The 19,004-nt window shown below is 41.1% G+C and overlaps 1 long non-coding RNA gene across 3 annotated transcripts; it reads left to right on the forward strand.

Moving 5' to 3' along the window:
• Positions 1 to 892: 892 nt before the first annotated feature.
• Positions 893 to 18,539, forward strand: LOC140687580 (uncharacterized). 3 transcript variants are annotated; one of them, XR_012061969.1, is made up of 3 exons: positions 893 to 958; positions 1,042 to 1,199; positions 18,475 to 18,539. It is a non-coding gene; the product is annotated as an uncharacterized lncRNA (long non-coding RNA). The 3 variants fall into 3 exon arrangements; XR_012061967.1 differs by lacking the exon at positions 18,475 to 18,539 and adding an exon at positions 2,211 to 2,618; XR_012061968.1 differs by lacking the exon at positions 18,475 to 18,539 and adding an exon at positions 2,232 to 2,618.
• The last annotated feature ends 465 nt before the right edge of the window (positions 18,540 to 19,004 follow it).

A 19,004-nucleotide genomic window follows, 5' to 3' on the forward strand; every position in this document is an offset into this window, starting at 1 on the left:
GGAGATGCCAAGAGGGCCGGGGGCTCTGAGTGTCACCTGGGACGGGCGGGTGTTGGGGCTCTGGGCTGCCAGCTGAGTATCTAGGGCGCAGGAACGATGACTCCGCTCCATGTTGCCTTTATCACCCGAGAAAACCATCAGCTTCTACAAGGACCTGGCTCAGCCCCAGGGAACAGCTTCCGAGGCCAGCTAACCTGATCCCCTATGTCATCCTCCAGTTTGTGATGGACTGCTTCTTCCTGTGGCCATTCTCCGGAGCAAGATACTGCATGGCCTAATGGCATCTGGAGTCACACCCTAAGTTAGCGATGGTCTGGCCAACGAGCTCTGTAGAGGGCTATGAGCTCCGTACAAACTTCCCAAATTGTACGGTGATTTATATTCAAGCATTTATAAATGAGACATCATGGCGAGTAACCAATGCACAAACAGCAATGAGGAAGTACTAAATGGAGGCCATATAGTATGGGAATTAGACATGGGAGCCGCAGAGTCAGACTTTTGAGGTCTTAAGCCAAGCATGCCATGTCCTTGCGGTGTGACTGTGCATTATAGTAAAACTCCCCGATGCCTCGGTTTCTTCCCTGCTAAAATCAGTGTGATGAAAGGGTTAATCTCATCTGGTTACTGTGACAGATGAAGAGGGGGGAGGTAGCCTGTAAAGGTCGTCTATCACCACAAACACCAAAATGTGTTCTCTGTCACTTGCCGCTAGATCCGCAGGTTGGTCACATCTGTGTTACAGAGAAACAGCTCAGGACTCAGAACAAATTTGATAAATCAGTACGTTAAATAAATATTTGTAAACTACAGATGAAATAAATGTTTGTAGTTCTACAACTTTACATTTCAGGGACAGTTTCTAAACTCTGATAATTGCACTTGTCAAAACAGATTTCTGAGAAGACGCTTAGCAAGTGCTGTGATCTTGCTGATAACCACAGATCTTCATGAAGAGGTACCCCATTACTGGAACTGGGGGGACGTGGCTCCAGGGAATTACATCATCCTCATAAAAAGAAACTTTATGTCTGCTTTCAGTGCACAGCTGAGAGCAGGAGAGAGAGATGGAGCCACCGGACGCTACTGTCCTCAACTGTCCCTGACTCTTTCTTGAGCCCAAGTCAATGTCCCGACCTCCAAGGATTCCTGTGAATCCTCCGTGGGACTCTCCTTGCTGATAAATAGCGTTTTATTACGTAAGTCAGAAAGATACGTAGCCCACCATCTCATGGTGAATGTCAACTTTATCAACAGCACGTTTCCCTTTTTCATTTTCTCTGTAGTTCACCACGTAGCAAAGGTCTAATTAAGATATTCTTTAATTTGAAAGGCTATCTCTAGAGAGTTGAAACCGTCAACTAAAGATTTGCTCAAATATTATACAAGAAATATTAGATTGGTTGTGAAAATTATTATACTTGAATAACCCAGAAAAACCCACTGGGTGGAAAGCTTAAATCTGCGTGTATCTTTTCATTCAAAAGGAGCCTAGTGATTGCTTGGAATACTATGATATCCGTATACCTTCACACCTTCGTGGTTGAATCTATGCTCATATTAAGTCCTACAACTTAATGAGGTAAAATACCTTGTCACGGGTTTGTTGAGGATTTGTACTTTGCTAGAATGGCTAAGTCTATGTGATAGCTCCTTTTTTGATCACATTTTAAAATCTCTCTCATGGGGTTATTCTGAGACTCAAATAAGATCATTGACAGGAAGAAAGGTGTTTGCCCCTCACACGACAGACTCTTTGTCTATAAAGTCAGTCTCCTACCTCCTATGATTTTAGGGCCACCTCAAAACAATCCTGCCAGTCCCCAGACTGGATTGAGCCTTTGTGTTTTGAAGCTGATATTTAACATGAGGAGCAGATGCCTTCTCCCCGGACTGACTGCAGACTCGTGGCGGGTCTTAGAATATCTGGACGCAGGTCTGGTGTTTGGGATGAACTGAGAAGATGACGTGCATAGCGGTGGTTGGAAGTGAGGTTAGAGTGGATGTGCCAAGGAGCACTGATAATTGAAAGGACTATCAAAATAGAAAATCAACTAAATAGTTTTTAAGAAACTCACCTCCTTAAACAAAAAACAAATGGACTTTATGAGCTGGTGGGAGTTCAAGGGCTTCAGTTCTTCCAGCCAGAGCTTTGCTCTCTCCGCGTCCCTTGGCTTGTCTTGTCACTGCGCTTTGGTTGACCTTCTCAGGCATGCTCTCTGCACTGGCAGGAGTGACGGCTCTGGCAACACCAGGAACTCATGCCCCAAGAGGAAGAGTTGACTACTCTCTCCAGTACAAAGTTTGAACATTTCAGGACAAAAATAGCAAGGACTTCCATTGGCTGACCTTGGACTCCATTCCCATCCTTCAGAACAGTCGCTGCATCCTGGGAAATAAAGTCCTATAGCTTGTCCACCACTGGCCAGTGGCTGGAATGGAGGGGACAATAAATGGAGATTGACAAACTCACCAGGGCCACATGGAGGAGAGGGATCCCCCCACCCACCCGCCCACCCACAAAAAAGGATTCCAGGTGAGGAGACCAGCTCCTGGTCAAAAACCCACGTGTGATGTTCGGGTCTGAACAAAGGCAGTTGCAAAGGTTTCACCTGGCAGACCTCATGGGGAAGGCTGCCTCCTGACTCCGGACCTGGTGCCCAGCACTAGAGTCTGAAGAGAGTGCATTCAAGGGTCCAGGCTCCCTGGATACCATGCTCTTAGGCGTACCTGTTGTTTGGGTCTCCTTCGGCTGCAAGACTCCTTCCATGTCTGTGCTGATCCATCTGATCTTCAACTGATGCTACAAAACGAGGGGAAGTGGATTGAGGAGGAGTGGGCACTTTCTCGGGCTTAGCTGCTGGCGCAGACTACTGCAGTAAGTGAGTAAAGGCGTCGCTGTTCCTTTCATTTCAGACTTTTTGTTTTAATCAGCTGCTCTGACACCTGGCAGCTCAGCTCTCTCCAGCTTGACTGAACTCCTGACAAACTGGCACAGTGAGCAGGGTGGTGGATTAAACACAACGTCTTTCTGGAAAAACAAAAATCCTGAAGAGCCCACAAGATACCTTTGGGAGGTGCTGGTGGAGTCTTGGGGCCTCTGGAGAGGGGGTTTTTTTCCAGTAGACTGAGGTCCTCTGGGGGCACCTCCAGTGGCTCTCGGGAAATGCTAAGGGTCCCACGGGACACTTGGCCAGCCCCCCCGCTGCCCTCAGGGAGTGCTACGGGGCATTCTGGGAGGGTGCCAGCGGACTGGGCACATAAGCTTGTTACTTGTGAGGGACACCACTGACCCTTCCTTTAGCCTGGGACTCTGCACGTGAGCTCGCCTGGTAGGTCAGATTAGAGATATAACGGAACAGTCTGGAGAAAGCTAGGGAAGCAGTTTCCTGGCCACTGCTTAGGGCCCCCTGACACGTGACTCAACACCCCACCAGCGCAGTCAGCTGTCTTCTGACACATAGTTGGTCCTAAAATACTGTTGTTGAGTTCAGGTTTGTATCAGGTCATACATAGGAGGCTATTCAGGGGCTGGAGAATGTTCGAGAAACAGATGGGGCTATGTCTTAAGCAAGCCCTACCAAACTTTTTTTATAGGGCATGGAGACATTTATCAGAAACCAATACTTGAGTCCCAAAGAGTTGAGAATGGTTAGTGCTATTGATCCAACACAAGTGTTTCCAAGTTTTTTTTTTTACTGTTTTAATGAATTAATTTAATGAATTCAAGTTTATTGAAATACATAGTCTATTAAAATACAAATAACTGGAAAATATTGCTCTCTGATCTTGATGTAGCTAACACAGAGATAACCGTGTACTTCCAGCCAAATGGATTGCAACTTCATAATTGATTAATCAATCATTCGATTGTAATGATTTACATTTTTTTTCTGAATTGTACTAGACACTTGAAGAGGATAAAGCAGCTAAAATAATGTAATTCCTCACCTTAAGAAACTTAAACAGTTTACTTGGGAGAAACAAGTAAGTACGGTAATAAAAACAAGAGGCCTTCGGTCTGTGATCACCTGCTATTGTGGGTGACTAAGGTCCCAGAGGTCAGAGGAATCGAAAGAGGAGAGATCATGAGCGAAGGAATAATCTGGGAAGGCAACGTGAATAGAGTTTACGATGTGTTACCTAGAAACAGGATGCTGACGTTCAAACTCCAGGTCTGCCACCTCCTCCCTATGAGGAAGTTACATATGTTTCTTTTTTTTTAAAAAAAAGATTTTTATTGAAGTCTAGTCAGTTTACAATGTGGTGTCAATTTCTGGTGTACAGCATCATCTTTCAGTCACACGTGAACATACATAGATTCCTTTTCATGTTCTTTTTCATTACAGGTTACTACAAGGTATTGAATATAGTTCCCTGGGCTGTGCAATAGAACCCTGTTGTTTACCTATTTTATATATAGTAGTTAGTATCTTCATGTCTTGAACTCCTAATTTATCCCTTCCCACCCTCTGTCCCCACTGGTAACCATAGGTTTGTTCTCTATGTCTGTGAGTCTTTTTCTGTTTTGTAAGTAAGTTCATTTGTGTGCGTGTGTGTTTTTAGATTCCACATAAGAGTGATGTCATATGGTATTTTTCTTTCTCTTTCTGGCTTACTTCACTTAGAATGACAATCTCCAGGTCCATCCATGTTGCTGCAAAAGGCATTATTTTATTCGTTTTTTTTTTTATCACTGAGTCGTAGTCCATTGTATAAATATACCACAACTTCTTTACCTGGTCATCTGTTGATGGACATTTAGGTTATTTCCATGTCTTGGCTCTTGTAAACAGTGCTGCTGTGAACAATGGGTGCATGTATATTTTCAAATTAGAGCTCCCTGTGGATTTATGCCTAGGAGTGGGATTGCTGGGTCACATGGTAAATCGATTCTTAGTTTTTTGAGGAATCTCCCTACTGTTTGTTTTCCACAGTGGCTGCACCAAACTACCTTCCCACCATAGTGTAGGAGGAGGGAGACAAAAGTAGGCTTAATCATTATTAACTATTAAAGCTATTATCCCTTATCTTCCACCTGAATTTGCTTTTCATCTTGCTCTAGAACATCATTTAATAGTGGCTTCAGAGAATTTGGAGTAAACTCTCCTAGTTTTTTATGTTTTAAAGTGTTTCTTTTTTTTTTTTTTTTGTCCTCAAGCTTAAGCTTAAATGATAATACACGTGGATACAGAATACTAAGCTGGTAATGATTTTCCCTCCGTGATTTGAAGATATTTGGCTTTGGCATTTATTGTTGCTTGTAGGAACCTTCAGTCAACCTAATTTTTACTCATTTTACAGCAATATATTTTTTCTCCAATAGTTTTGGAGGAGTTTCCTTGACTTTAATGGGCTACACTTTCACTAGGATGTGTCTAGATGTAGCTTTATTATTATTTATCCTACTGAATGATTGGAAGGCACATTTGATTTTGATTTTTCTTGAATTTTGGAATCCTCTGGGGTATTTACACCTTCTATGCTATCCCCAGCATTTTCTTTACTAGGAAATCTTATTAGATATTCAGTCTTTTCTTGGTAAACAGTTACTGCTGTTTCATATGTTTATCTCTTTATCTCTTGGTGCTGGGTTCTGGGCTAATAAAGTTATGCCTTCTTTATTTTAATGAAGATTTTACTTCATTTATCAAATTTTTAAAATTCAATGACTATACTTTTCATTTGTATGATTTCCAGTTGGTTCTTTTTCATATCTGTTTTTATCTGATTTATACCTTTTTTTGGCTTGTTTCTTGTGTTTCTTTATGGACATTATACTTTCATTTGTCTCTTCGAAAATCTCAAGAATAAGTAAATTCATAGACTGAAAGTAGATTAGTGGTTGCAGGGCTGGAGGGAGGGAAAAATGGGAGTGACTGCTGATGACATAGGATTTCTTTTTTGGTGACTAAAGTGTTCTAGGTTTAGACAGGGGAGATGATTGAGAGCTCAAGGTGTGAAATTGTGTGGCTTAGGCTATAAATGGATGGGAGATTTTTAAATCATGATATACAGGGTGATATAACACAGTCACAGCCTTAGTTTTCGAAAACCTGGGTTCAAGTCGTGGCTTTCTCCTTGATCAGGTGTATTATCCTGTGATGGTTCTGGTGAGCATGATGTCTACTTAGACAGGGCTCTTTATATTTCTGAGCTCCGGTTTCCTCATCTGTAAAACAAAAACAACTACAGACTTCCCTCTGCAGTGACGGGGAGCTTCACTGTTTTTAATAGTTACAATAGCTTTTTATAAAGTGTGAAGTTTTTAATTTATTTTGATTAGGATAACAAACATTTAAGATTAAACAAAAGGGAAATCTTTACTGTTAGCCTGAGGATTAAATAGGCTGCATACATTATAATGTGTTGTAACTGAAACCAAAATAAGACCCAAATGAATTTAAAAGCAAAATCTTTCAGACCAGTTTCCTTATTCCTGAGAGCTGAGCAGTCATCATCGTTTTTTTTTTTTTTTAAACAAGTTCTGATCTTCAACAGAATTGGCAGTGCCTCCAGGTCTAATTCAGGTACTTCTGGGTTCAAAAGTCTTAATAGTTCTAAAAAAGGATGAAATTTCCATTTTACAAGTGCCATTGTGCCACAAGGGGGTAGGGGTGCTCTGTGTAAGTCTTGGCCATGTGCACAAGACTAAGCAAATCTTTAGACTAAAAATTAAGATTAAAAACAAAACATTGAGTTTTAATAGATACTTTCTATACATTATGCATTTTTACTGTCACTTTTTTTTTTCTTATAAGTAACATCTATTCAGAGACATCAGCAAAGACGTCAAGGTCCAATATATTTAAAATCTGTCTTTCTGTCTCGTGTTCAGCAGGACAGTTCTAGAGGGCCAGAGAGGGTGACCTTAGGGTTCGAAGATTTGGTTACAAAGGCTACCTTTCATTAATCTGAACAGATAGCCACAGGGCAATGAGAATCCTTCACAACTGGATTTTATCACAGCAAGTTCCCCTCGATGTACACACATTGAAAAGAATGCAATGAAAAAAAGTTTCTCTTTATTACGCATTTCTTGAATGAAGAAAACAAAATGACTAGATGAAAGGAACCGACTTATCCCTTAAAGCATTCAGTAAAAAAAAAAAAAACAACTTGTTCACAATGTGTGCGTCTCTTAAGCAACATGCCTTTAAAAAAAGAACCAGTTGAAGCATGCAGTAGGAGGCTGTGACATCATTTCTGGATAAGGTGTCCTTCTTTGGTGCTAAGGCTGTCCAGGGCAGAAATCCACAGAGTGACTCTGTGTGGTGCAGAAAAACACAGCTGGGACACCTGGGAATTCCTCCCAGGATCCCCAGAACAAGTCCGATTATTTACCCACAGTGTTACCAAGCTAATAGATTCCACCTGCAGCGCGCACACTGGCTCCAACGCCCCTCTCCCCGCTTTACCAAGCTTCTGCCACACTGAATCCCTAACTCCCACTTTTTCTTTGCATTTCTTACTCTTTAGCTTGGAATATTAATCCCTGTGGCTCCCGGGTTCAGATGGTTTCCTCTGTTGGTGGGCTTCGGCATGATGTCATTGGGAATTCACGTCATTATGTTTGAAGCACTCAGGAAAAACAAAGCTCTGTGCGCTTGGTGGCTTGGGTGGGGACGCAGGCGGTGGTGGTGTCTCCCCATCCTTCGGTGGCGCACAGCCGTCCCGGGCCCACGAGCAATCTGGCTGTAATAAGTGACAGATTCCGCCTCGGCTAAAGGAAAAAGGCCGGAGGAGAGCTGCGCAGACCCAGTACAATAGCGAGGCAGGTGCTCCGGTCAGACTCCGCTCTACCAGGAAACGCTTCTGGAATGCATGACCAATTTGGTTTCAGAACAGAATACCCCCTTTAATGGACAGAAAACACTAACCTTTTCTTTTTCCTTTTGCCTTCCCTCTTCCCCCCACCCTACCGACTCCCCAGTTTCAACAAGCGTCCTTTTCACTTTAACCCTTTCAAAGGAGAAAAGACCAGGCTGCACTCCGTACACACCCATCCATCTAGACGTTGCTAACAGCCCGGGAAGAGGGGCAAACATTCATTACCCAGAACAAACGCACTGTGCCCAGACGCTGCGCCGAGGCGGGGGTGGGGGGGTGTTCAGAAACCGGGCGCCCCGAGCTGCAAAAAAGCGCCAGGTTCACTTTTTTTCTTTTAGATTTCTCACTGGGAAACAACTTCAGGAAGCATCGTTTTAGAGAAAGGGCCGGAGTATAAAAATTTCCAGAAATAATCAGGGCTCTGAAAGGAAGAAATACACTATTAAATCTGAAATAGTCAAAATCACATTAAAATCACGTATCATTTTAAAGATCATGGAGTATTTGAAGGAAATTTTAAAAACTCATTTTAAGGAATTCCTGAGTTGGGCCAAGTCTGCATAATACTGGTTGTATCACATAGTAAAACAATACTGTTATCATCATAAATTTGGTTGAGCTCATATGTATGTATATATATACACATTATATATATTATTATATATAATGTAATACATTTATAATGTCACTGGATTGTATATTAGTCAATATATCCGTTTACCCACACACAAAGAAAACAGCTCTAACTTGGAGGAGAACTAGTTATCCAATATTTCAATTAAATTCTACATATGCATACCCTGACTATTGACAAAGGAACACATAAGCAGTCTCTTCTGTGTTTGCTTTTCTATGTGACAGTATTTGAAATGCAGTAATAGGGAGTCACGTATATTAACAGTAATAAGGGTTTCCCCTCGGAGAGTTGTTGTAACTTATCTTTGAAGTTAAGCTCATTTATCATGGGGAGAATAGACCCCAAAAAGTACAGCGGCCGCAGCATCCTGCCCGAGGCGGAGTTAGAGATTTCCAACAGCTGCTGTAAAGAAACGTTCTGAAAATGCCTTCCCTACTGCACCGATAAATCTTAAGACAGAAGAGTTTTAATTACAGAGGATGGCAAAACCCAGATTTTTCGGATGAACCCAAAATTATGACGGAAGAGAGCTTTTCCCCCATGCTATCCAACCTTTGATAAACCTATGTTTTCTTCATCTGGAAACAGGAATCTGCTTTTTAAGCAGGACTCTGGGAAGAAGATAACTTCATTTGTAACATAGTAGCAGGAGAAACAATGGAAGTGAACTAGAGTAAGCAGAGCCAAGAAAAAGCTAGGTGCACGGTGATTTCTTTGGGGGCATATTGCAGATGGATATCCCGGGGAACATGTCAGGCATGTGTGTGCAGCCTCCTTACATGTGCATGTGGACTTGATACCCAATAGTCTGCTTCTTCAAGGAGAGAAAAAATTATTAGTGTCATTTGCATCCCCGTCCCAAAACTGAACTCTTTTATTTCTTGAAGCAAAAAAAAAAAAAAAAAGAAGGCTAATGAAATTAAGGATTGTTTAAATCAGAAGCAATTAAAATGCACACATTTCTTTTCCTGGAATCTGCAATTGTATTCAACGTTTGCAGTACAACGCCTGCCTGTAGGATAAATAATTTAATGGGTTTTGTGATTTGGTACTAAAAGCATAACAAAATCCTACAGCTGTAGCCTCATTTTTCTCCACACTCAAACTGTTCCCTTCTTAAATTGCATATTTTGTAGAGTTTTTTTTTTAAAGAACACAAAGTAGGTTCTACATCTTTGAGAACCAATTTCAGACATAATAGGTAATTGCACATAATTACAGGAGGGAAGTTTCAGGAACTGAAACAAAAACAAAACCCAAAAACCTCTCCCCGCTCCAACCTTCCTTTCTTCTTAAAGATTGGAATTAAATCACCATCTTAATTCTATTCAACTTTGTCTGCCCTTTATTACAACAAATGATACATGCAGAGAATCACCCAAAGTGAAAACCACCCTAAATGCTCCTGTTTTCTAGTCACTCAGTATTTATTTGACATTTTGATTACGTAAGCATGAAGACAGGTTTTTTTTTTTATAAATTTCCTTTGAATTTACATTTTATCACTTAAGCCATGCTAACGAGGGAATGTGGTCAGTTTAAGGCTTTGAAAAAAGTGAGGTGCATTTTGAATGATCTTGCTCTTTTCCACATCCACACTGTTCGGAGTACTTCCTGATAGTCACAGACACTCACACACTGGGAATGGGACCAAGGACCAAAAGAACTTCTGGCTTCCATGACCCAAGAAAGAGGATGTCAAACTTTCAAGAGAGGAAAGTATGATATTAAATAAGTGAACACTGTCTTCCCCCATCTTTTTATATTTCCTTGGGGTTGGGATCTCAGACAGAGGTGAGGTCTCGCTCCAGGGGCTTTGTCGGAGTGAGTTTCACAGCTGGGAGTCAGCACATGTGGATTTTCTGCCTTGGACGGCAGGTCGGTGGCAATCCTTTCTCTCTGCTCCGTCTCCCTCGTGGAAGGTTGTAGATCTGAGGTTGGACAAGGGTTTCTAGAACTTCTGATCATCTTCCTACTTTTCCAACGAAAAAAATAACCACCGCTCATCCAATGGGTAGTAAAATTAGCGAGATCATCTTTCAGTTTGTGTCCTGGCTATGAGGGCCACCAAGCAGCTTACAAACCGGCCATTGCTCAGATTCCAGGAGAAAGAAGTGGGGAGAGGGTTTAGAACCCAGAAGATGGGCTGATGGTTATCTACAGGGTGCATCTTTTATGCCCGATTTTAACTTATTTTTCACCTATGACATTAAAATATCACTCAGTGGCACTAAAAATGAATCAGGTGCAAATCAGAAGTGTGCAGATACAGGTTTTCTTAAACCACAGGCTTCTAAAAATCAGAGTAAATGGGTGAAGTAAATGTATATGAGGGGTAATTTACTAGGGTGTTGGGTCTTTGTTTTCCCAGCCAATGCAGGGAGCATTAAGGATACTGGCAGCTCCGCGTGCATCTCTTTACCTTGGATTAGAACGAGGAAGCAGGTCTATGGGCTTGATCACGAGGACAAAACATGGAGATTCTGATCTTCTTCAATTAGAAAATAATTTCACAATTTAAAAAACATTAAAAAAGAAAAAAAGAAAGAAAGAAAAATAGTACCCAACCAGGAAAACAAAATAAAACAAGAATAGTAAAGGGACCAGTACTTCCAGATAACCGTGTCCGATTTCCGAAGGCAGGTGAGAAAAGGTTAAGTGTCATTACTCCGATTTTGCAGGTCTGCACGTTGACAGCAGGGCGGGAGGAGGTCGTGGAGCCGGGCAGGAAGATGAGGCTGCAGAGAGTCCGTAGGGGGAGAGAAAATTGTCTTCCTCTTGTAGAATCTGGAGTAACTTCCTTAAATAGGTGAATTTGCAAAATTCTCTGACCTTGACTTTCCTCAACTTCAAAATGGGTATAATTATAATAATGATAAACTGAGTCTGTGGGAAGGCAGGGGCTGGACCACACGGTGTGTTTTACAGTGTGTCGAGCCAGGCTTCGATCGTGGGCTCGTCTCTGTTCTGCCGCCCTGAGAGGTGGACGTCGTCACCCTGAACCTTCCAGAGCGCCCCGCACACAAACACTCTACAGCCTTTGATAAGGGACTAAGTGAACGTTCATGGGGAATTAACTTCTCTTTTGAGGTCCCCATCCAGTTTGTAGACCTAGGGTCTCAGGGCAGTCAATTTCAGGGAGCATGTGTAAAATCAGCTCTTCTGCACGTGATCTTACAAGCGCTTCATTCTTCTCCCGAGGCATCACACTCCAGCCCCACCTCCCCAAATTGTACAATTACTGAATGTGACAAAGTTGTTGCCTATTTTGTTCTCATACTCCACATAATGCCTTACACAATTTACGGACTTTATTAAATACATGTTGAAATTGAATTGAACAGTAAACCTGTCACTTAAGGCAAGGTTAGTAAACCAGCCCAAGATGAGCGACAGCCTAGTTTTGTGAAAAAATAAAAATTAGATAAGTAAATAATTGTTGGAACACAGCCATGCCCATTCACTTATGTATTATCTAGGGTTGCTTTTGAGCTATAGAGGTGAATAATTACAACAGAGAACATATGGCCTGTGAATACTGAAATATTTACTATCTGTCCCTTTACGGAAAACATTTGCCAACTACAGACTTAGCAGATTACCTTTTATTATCACTTGTTACCTCTTATTACTCACATTAACCTACTAGGACTCTGAGTTCTGGTTTTCTATATCTGATCAGAGAGTCAGGGTCAACTGTGTTAATAGTAATGTGATTAACTGTAGTTATTCACAACGTCCCTGCATGGACCCTTAGCTAAACACCATGTTATCATATGTTCCTCTGGCCTCTTCAGTAATATACACTTTCTTTTCCCACCCTCATCAAATTGTTTTCAAGAAAAACCTAAGTGTCTCATACTTAATTCTGTGGCGTAGAAAGTTATGTTTTGAGATGCCAGTATATAAATTACAGGAAGCTCAAGTAACAAATATTTGTGTTTAGGACTTCTTAGCCTAGAAATGGACAACTCTGGAAGATAGGAAGGTTAGTTTTGGAAACACAAATAAAGGATTTAATGATACGTGCATATATATATATACTGTATGTTAATGGAATGAAGTTACTTTTCATCATTCTGAAACCACCATTTTCTCCAAATAATGCTTACCGTTCTCAGACTTTTGGAACTTACATACAGAGATTTCAAATTGGAAAGTTACACCACATATGATTGTGTTTATTACTCTACAAAGGCATTTACGGTTTAATTTTAGACTTTGTACATTGTGGTTTCTGTGGTATCACAGGTAAAGTGTGTCTACATCTGTGGTGCAAACACGTAAGCTATGTTTATACCGTGTGGATTAGTTAAGTATTAAGACTGACATTTCAGCTAGTATTACAGAAAAGCTCTTATATCTAGAATATGCTTTTGTGAACCCATGAAATACAGTCACTGCATTAGAAAAGAAGTAGGTGGCAGTGTTACAGAATCCTCCTCAAGATGAAACACACACAGTCAATATCTAAGGCGAAAGAGCACAGATCTGTGTAGATTTACATAAATGCACATAATACAGGACAATGGTGAGCTTAAAAGAATATTCCTCCAGAAGTCGTATCATCTTGAAATGATTTGATTAATTAAGAGATAATAGACATTTACATGAGTGAAATTATCATAACATTTCTTTAAACACTGCATGAAAAACTGGGCACTATGTTAATTCTGTCAGAGGTTGGAGTTGATATAGTGACAAAAAAAACCACATTAGCATGGCTTCTGAATGAAGAGGTTGTGAACATGGGGTTAGTATTCATACATTCAGAACCTGACTTTCCATCTTGGCTCCATCCCTTTGACTATGTGTGACTTTTTAATGTTACTTAACAATTCTGTTCCTCGGTTTTCTCGCCCACAAAATAATGCCTCCCAGTAATACTGTCTTGATGAGCCTTTGAGTCCGTACAGATGAAGCTTTTAGAACCATGCTTGGCTCCATAAATGACAATTGCTATTTCTGTTTCCCAGTCCAGCATTAGCTGCTTCTTTTCTTGAGCCTCATTTTTTTTTCCATGTTTTTTTTTTTCCTAAAATGGAGTTTGTAGGATAATGGTCTCTCTGCCTTACAGCTTTCATTTTTATTGTTAGAATTTTGTGGGGGATGTAGGAAGAAGTATAAAGAATAAGAGAAGGTGATAGGGAGACTGGATTTGTACAGCTATGGGTCTGTAAGGGCACCTGAGTGTTAATACACACCTGGACACACACACACACCCCCCACCTGTATACGTATACTCTAAAACACACTCACACATACACACTAGCACCTACACTCCATGTTGGACATCAGCCTTCACAATCTTTGAAAGAATTCTTAATGTTATGATCATCAGACACCAACATCAAGGAGTTGCTTCTCACAGTAAATTTAGGTTTATTTCAGTTTCTTACATTTGTTAAAAAAAAAAAGAAAATATTTTCAGGAACTATAACAACCACACTTTTCCATGCCAGTAGCTTTTAGGAAATGGGAGCTTTTAGGAAAACACTGGGAGCAGAAGTTAGAAGTAGATTCTAGCTGCTCTAACCATGTCTGCACCCACAGAGAATTGAAATCTCTTTTTTTCTGTGTATGTGCAAAATTAGACCATAGGGAAGAATCTCAAGAGTTACTAGAAAGAGAGTCAAGATTTTTGGAATGACTCGTAAAGTCGAAAAGATTCCATGTAAGACACAACTCTAGAAAACACGTAGCAGTGGGCTGCATTTATCACCAGTTAGATTCATCCACCAGAGGTCGTTGGATGATCGGGTGACATATTCCCCACCATTTTTTTTTTTTTTTGAAATGAAAGGTTACTACACCCTCTGGGCTTTTTAAAGAAATTGCAGTTTAGTCCCCAAAATAGGTTTAATGGAGATGAAGACTTTTGAGGACCATAAAACTTTGCACTATAATAGTTTGTCTTAAGATGAATTACTTCATTCGTGTTGGGGCACTGGGGTCAGGAGTGATCACACAATAACATAAAATCAGGAAGGGAATTTTCTACAAATGGGCATTTTATAACCATCCTACCTACTCTTAGCTATGTTATTTGTAGCACTGTGTTAGGGAGCAAAGCCACATTTTTTAGTTAATATCTCAGCTCTACGACTTACTATGTAATCTTGGGCAATCATTTAAGACTTATAACCCTCAGTTTTCTCACCTGTAAAGTAGACAGAATGATACTACATAGTGTTATTGTGAAGACTAACCAAATACTAACTCATATGTATTAGTTATCAATGTCTGTGTAACAAGTGACCCCTTCCTCCAAAACTTAGTGATTTAAAAACAACATTCAGTTTCTTATAATGGCATATAAGGGAAAGGAATCTGAAAAAAAATTTATGTATATATATACTCCCCTGAAACTAACATTGTAGATCAGCTACGCTTCAACTAAAAAAAAAAAATCGTTATATCAGTTTCCTTGGGTCAGAACTCCAGGCATGGCTGAGCTGTGTTCTCACGCAGAATCTCCAATACGGCTGGGCCAGTGGTCATCTCAAGACTCAAATGGGGCAAGATTTATTTTGAAACTCACCCCTGTGACTGTTGGCAGATTGTGGGACTGATGGCTTTGGTTACTCACCAGATGTGGGTCAGAAACTACGTCAGTTGCTTGCTGATCAGGTGGGTTCCTCCACTGGGCATTTCACAACACGGCAGCTCATTCCTCAGAGAGAGCTGGTGAGCGGCAAAAGGCAAGTCAGACAGGAGTCAGCCTTCTGTAATCCAGTCTCAGAGATGCTTTCCAGCACTTTTGCCATCCTATATTCATTAGATCGCTAGATCCAGCCCACCCTTAATAAATGATGTTGAACAGAGATGGAGTTAATATTTAATGCCTGCTGCATGCTTTCAAACATTGGCTGCATTCACTGTGTATGAAAACGAGAAGACGGGTTCTTTTCCTCAGTTTCCGACATGCCGTCCCCCAGCCTGAAAGATCTGAGGACCCTGCTTGCTGGGTTGCACATCCCTCTTTAGTGGCTGTTCTTCTACAGATAAAGAATGTCTCAAAACCCAGAGTGCAACACAGAAAATGAATTTAATATCCAGGTACCATTTGTTCCAGTTGCTGTAGTGTTTGATCATTTCGGGTCACGAGATCACGAAAGACAAAAATATGCGAGAAAATAGAACCAATTGCACCATTTTGCGGCGCCCGCCCCCAGTGAGATGACAGCCATTCTCGTTTAAACTTGGGAAATGACACAATAGTAAAATGAGGGGGAAAATGATGAAAATTTTCACATTATCTAATACCAAGATATTACCTGTTTGTAGATGAACAGAACATTCCAGCAAGCGAACGAGATCTCTCATTTTGACATCTCACACGGTTGTCAAATTCCTTGCAGCCAGAACTTAAAAAACTCATATTTGATCATTTTAATTTTTGAATGCTCTGACACCCCTCTGCTCCTTTGGAGTCAGCTGTAAACTAATGAATCTGGAAATGATCAGTTTATGTTTCTTCCCTTAGTGGCTTTTTCTCAGAGCCAGCCGGCAGCCACGCAACTTCCTTAGTGCCCGTCCGGGATGTCAGAGAACGTCTTCTCCGTTGTGACCCAGAGTTTCGGTTCTGTGTGTCTCCATCTAGCCTTCAATTATGGAGAGCATCTCCTTGGACATGCAGTGTCATCCTTTTGAGTGATGTAGGAAAACAAGAAGCTCAAATGTGATGGGTGGTGCTCTCCAAAGGACACCTGAAGGAAACATTTGATGTATGTTTCTTGCCATTTACTACTTATCTTTCAAATATGAGTAACCAATCTCACTCTATTTCTCTCAGCATTCCAAAGTCCCAGGTGTATTTTATTTTATTAATTTTTTTGAGGGGGAGAGGTAATTCGGTTTGTTTGTTTATTTAATTGTTTATTTAATGGAGGTACTGGGGATTGAACCCAGGACCTCATGCATGCTAGGCATGCACTCTGCCACTGAGCTATACCCTCCCCCCTAAACAGAGTCCCAGTTTTAAAATGAACTTGGGAACTTTCACAAACTAGTGAATATAACAAAAAAGAAACAGACGGACAGATATAGAGAACAGACTAGTGGTTACCAGTCAGAAGAGGGGAGGGGGCAGGATAGGAGTAGGGGATTAGAGAAACAAACTTCTACATATAAAATAAATAAGCTACAAGGATATATTGTACAACACAGGGAATATGGCCAATATTTTATAATAAATACAAGTGGAGTATAACCTTTAAAAAGTGTGAATCGCAAATGAAGTCATTTACAAAATAGAAACAGACTCACAGACATAGAAAACAAACTTATGGTTATGGGGGCGGACGGTTATGGGGGAAGGGAGTGGGAAGGGATAAACTGTGAGTTCCAGATTTGCAGATACTAACTACTATATATAAAATAGATAAACAACGAGTTTCTACTGTACAGCACAGGGACCTATATTCAATGTCTTGTATCTAATGGAAATACAATATGAAAAGGAATCTATGAAGGTACATGTGTGACTGAAACATGATGCTGTACACCAGAAATTGACACAGCATTGTAAACTGACTATCTCTCACTTAAAAAATCATAAGAAATTTTTTAAAAAGATAAAACAGTATGAATCACTATGTTGTCCACCTGAAACTTACATAATAGTGTACATTAACTATACCTCAATTTAAAAAAAAAGGAAAAGCTTGGGAGTTTTCGAAGGCTGTTTCTCTTGCGCTCGCAAACATCCATCAGTCACCCCCTCTGCTCCTCCCAGGTACCACTGCCACTTCTTCCAGGCACCACCTTGTCCACTACCCACAGCTGTCTTCCTCCAGACCACCGCAGATCCCCGCTGGGTATTGCTGCCCAAGCACGGGACCACTGATGGTACCCAAACCACGTGAACACGTGCGGGGGGGTTGGGGGGAACTGCCTTCTATCTCGCCAAGGGATGCTGTGCTAGAAGGATGCCGGGACACTGCTGCTTTGCATAGAGTTTCAGTGAAACTAACTCTTTTTGGTTGCTGTTGTGTTTTCCTGCACCCTCGCATCCCATCTAGCCTCTAAGGATTCAACCTGTCTCAGTTGTTATATTAGCCAACAGGCAAGGCTGACAGTAATGCAGTCGGATGCCTGCAGCTTTGTTCCTTGGTCACGTTTGTCTGGATGAACTCCCTTTTTACTGGGCTGTGTTCTTTCCCAGGTGTGTTCTCTCGGCCTTCCATGTAAACAAATGCCTGGTGGGTTGGCCCCGCCCCTTTGCTGGGCACCTCAAAGCTTGTCACTGCGCCCCGCTAACAGCCCCTGTGGAGACGGGAATTAAGAGGGGGGACCCGGCCTGTATGAGAACGCTTAGCTCAGAGCCCGTGCGTAGGCCTGGCCTGGTGCAAACACTTTAATCACGAGGAGTAGCAAGCTCTTCAGAAAGCCACGGTGTTAAACGTGGCTTGGTTTCATTCCGGTCTCCGGAATCTTAGTAATAGTGAGAACACTTGATTTCAGTGTAAGTCAGTGTGGATAAAGCACATGTGATTAAACAGTTCAGTCATTAAGCTTAGGGGGCACTGGGGGGCTGTTGGTTGAATAAATTCAAAGAGAGTACAGAATTGTACCCTGAGGCCCAACAGGAGTGTGTCACTGAGCTAGGGGGTCTGGATTTCCACTGTGATTCCCTGGGAACATTTTCTTTACCTCAGAGCTACAGCTTTCAAAAAGTTGAGCGTGACTTTTAGAAATAAACAGATTTTTAAAGAATGACCCAGTACACATGCACACACACACACACACACACACACACACACATTCTTACATATGTGTGTTTGTATGTGTATAGAACTAAAACACATTTCATTAAATGACACCCACCCTCGTTATGTGAATGTACTCTGATATTTTTTTCTCTACTGTATTTCTTTCTTCTTCCTATCTTTTTCTTCTTCTTTTCCTCCTCCTCCTTCTTCTCTCTCTCATCTGTCTTTTTTTATTTTCTTTTTTACTGCTAACCAATTTCCATTGATGGATTGCTACTGTTGTTTGTTTCAAAGGCACTGCCAAAGAAGAGGTCATGAGATTTCAAAATACCTGGGAGCAAATGAGCAGAAGATCTCAGCAAGCAATTCTCCAATAAAGACATACAAATGGCCAACAGGCACATGAAAAAATGCTCAATATCAGTAATTATTGGAGAAATGTAAATTAAAACTACAATGAGGTATCACCTCACACCAGTCAGAATGACCATCATTGAAAAGTCCACGAGGGATAAATGCTGGAGAGGGTGTGAAAAATAGGGAACCCTCCTACATTGTTGGTAGGAATGTAGTTTGCTGCAGCCGTTACGGAAAACAGTCTGGAGATTTCTCAAAACACTAAAAATAGACTTACCATATGATCCAGCAATCCCACTCCTGGGCATATATCTGGAAGGAACTCTAATTTGAAAAGATACATGCACCCCAATGTTCATAACAGCACTGTTTACAATAGCCAAGGCATGGAAACAACCTAAATGTCCATTGACAGAAGACTGGATAAAAAAGAGGTGGTATATTTATACAATGGAATACTATGAAGC

The sequence above is a fragment of the Vicugna pacos genome, chromosome 20, assembly GCF_048564905.1.
Source record: "Vicugna pacos chromosome 20, VicPac4, whole genome shotgun sequence".
Taxonomy (NCBI): domain Eukaryota; kingdom Metazoa; phylum Chordata; class Mammalia; order Artiodactyla; family Camelidae; genus Vicugna; species Vicugna pacos.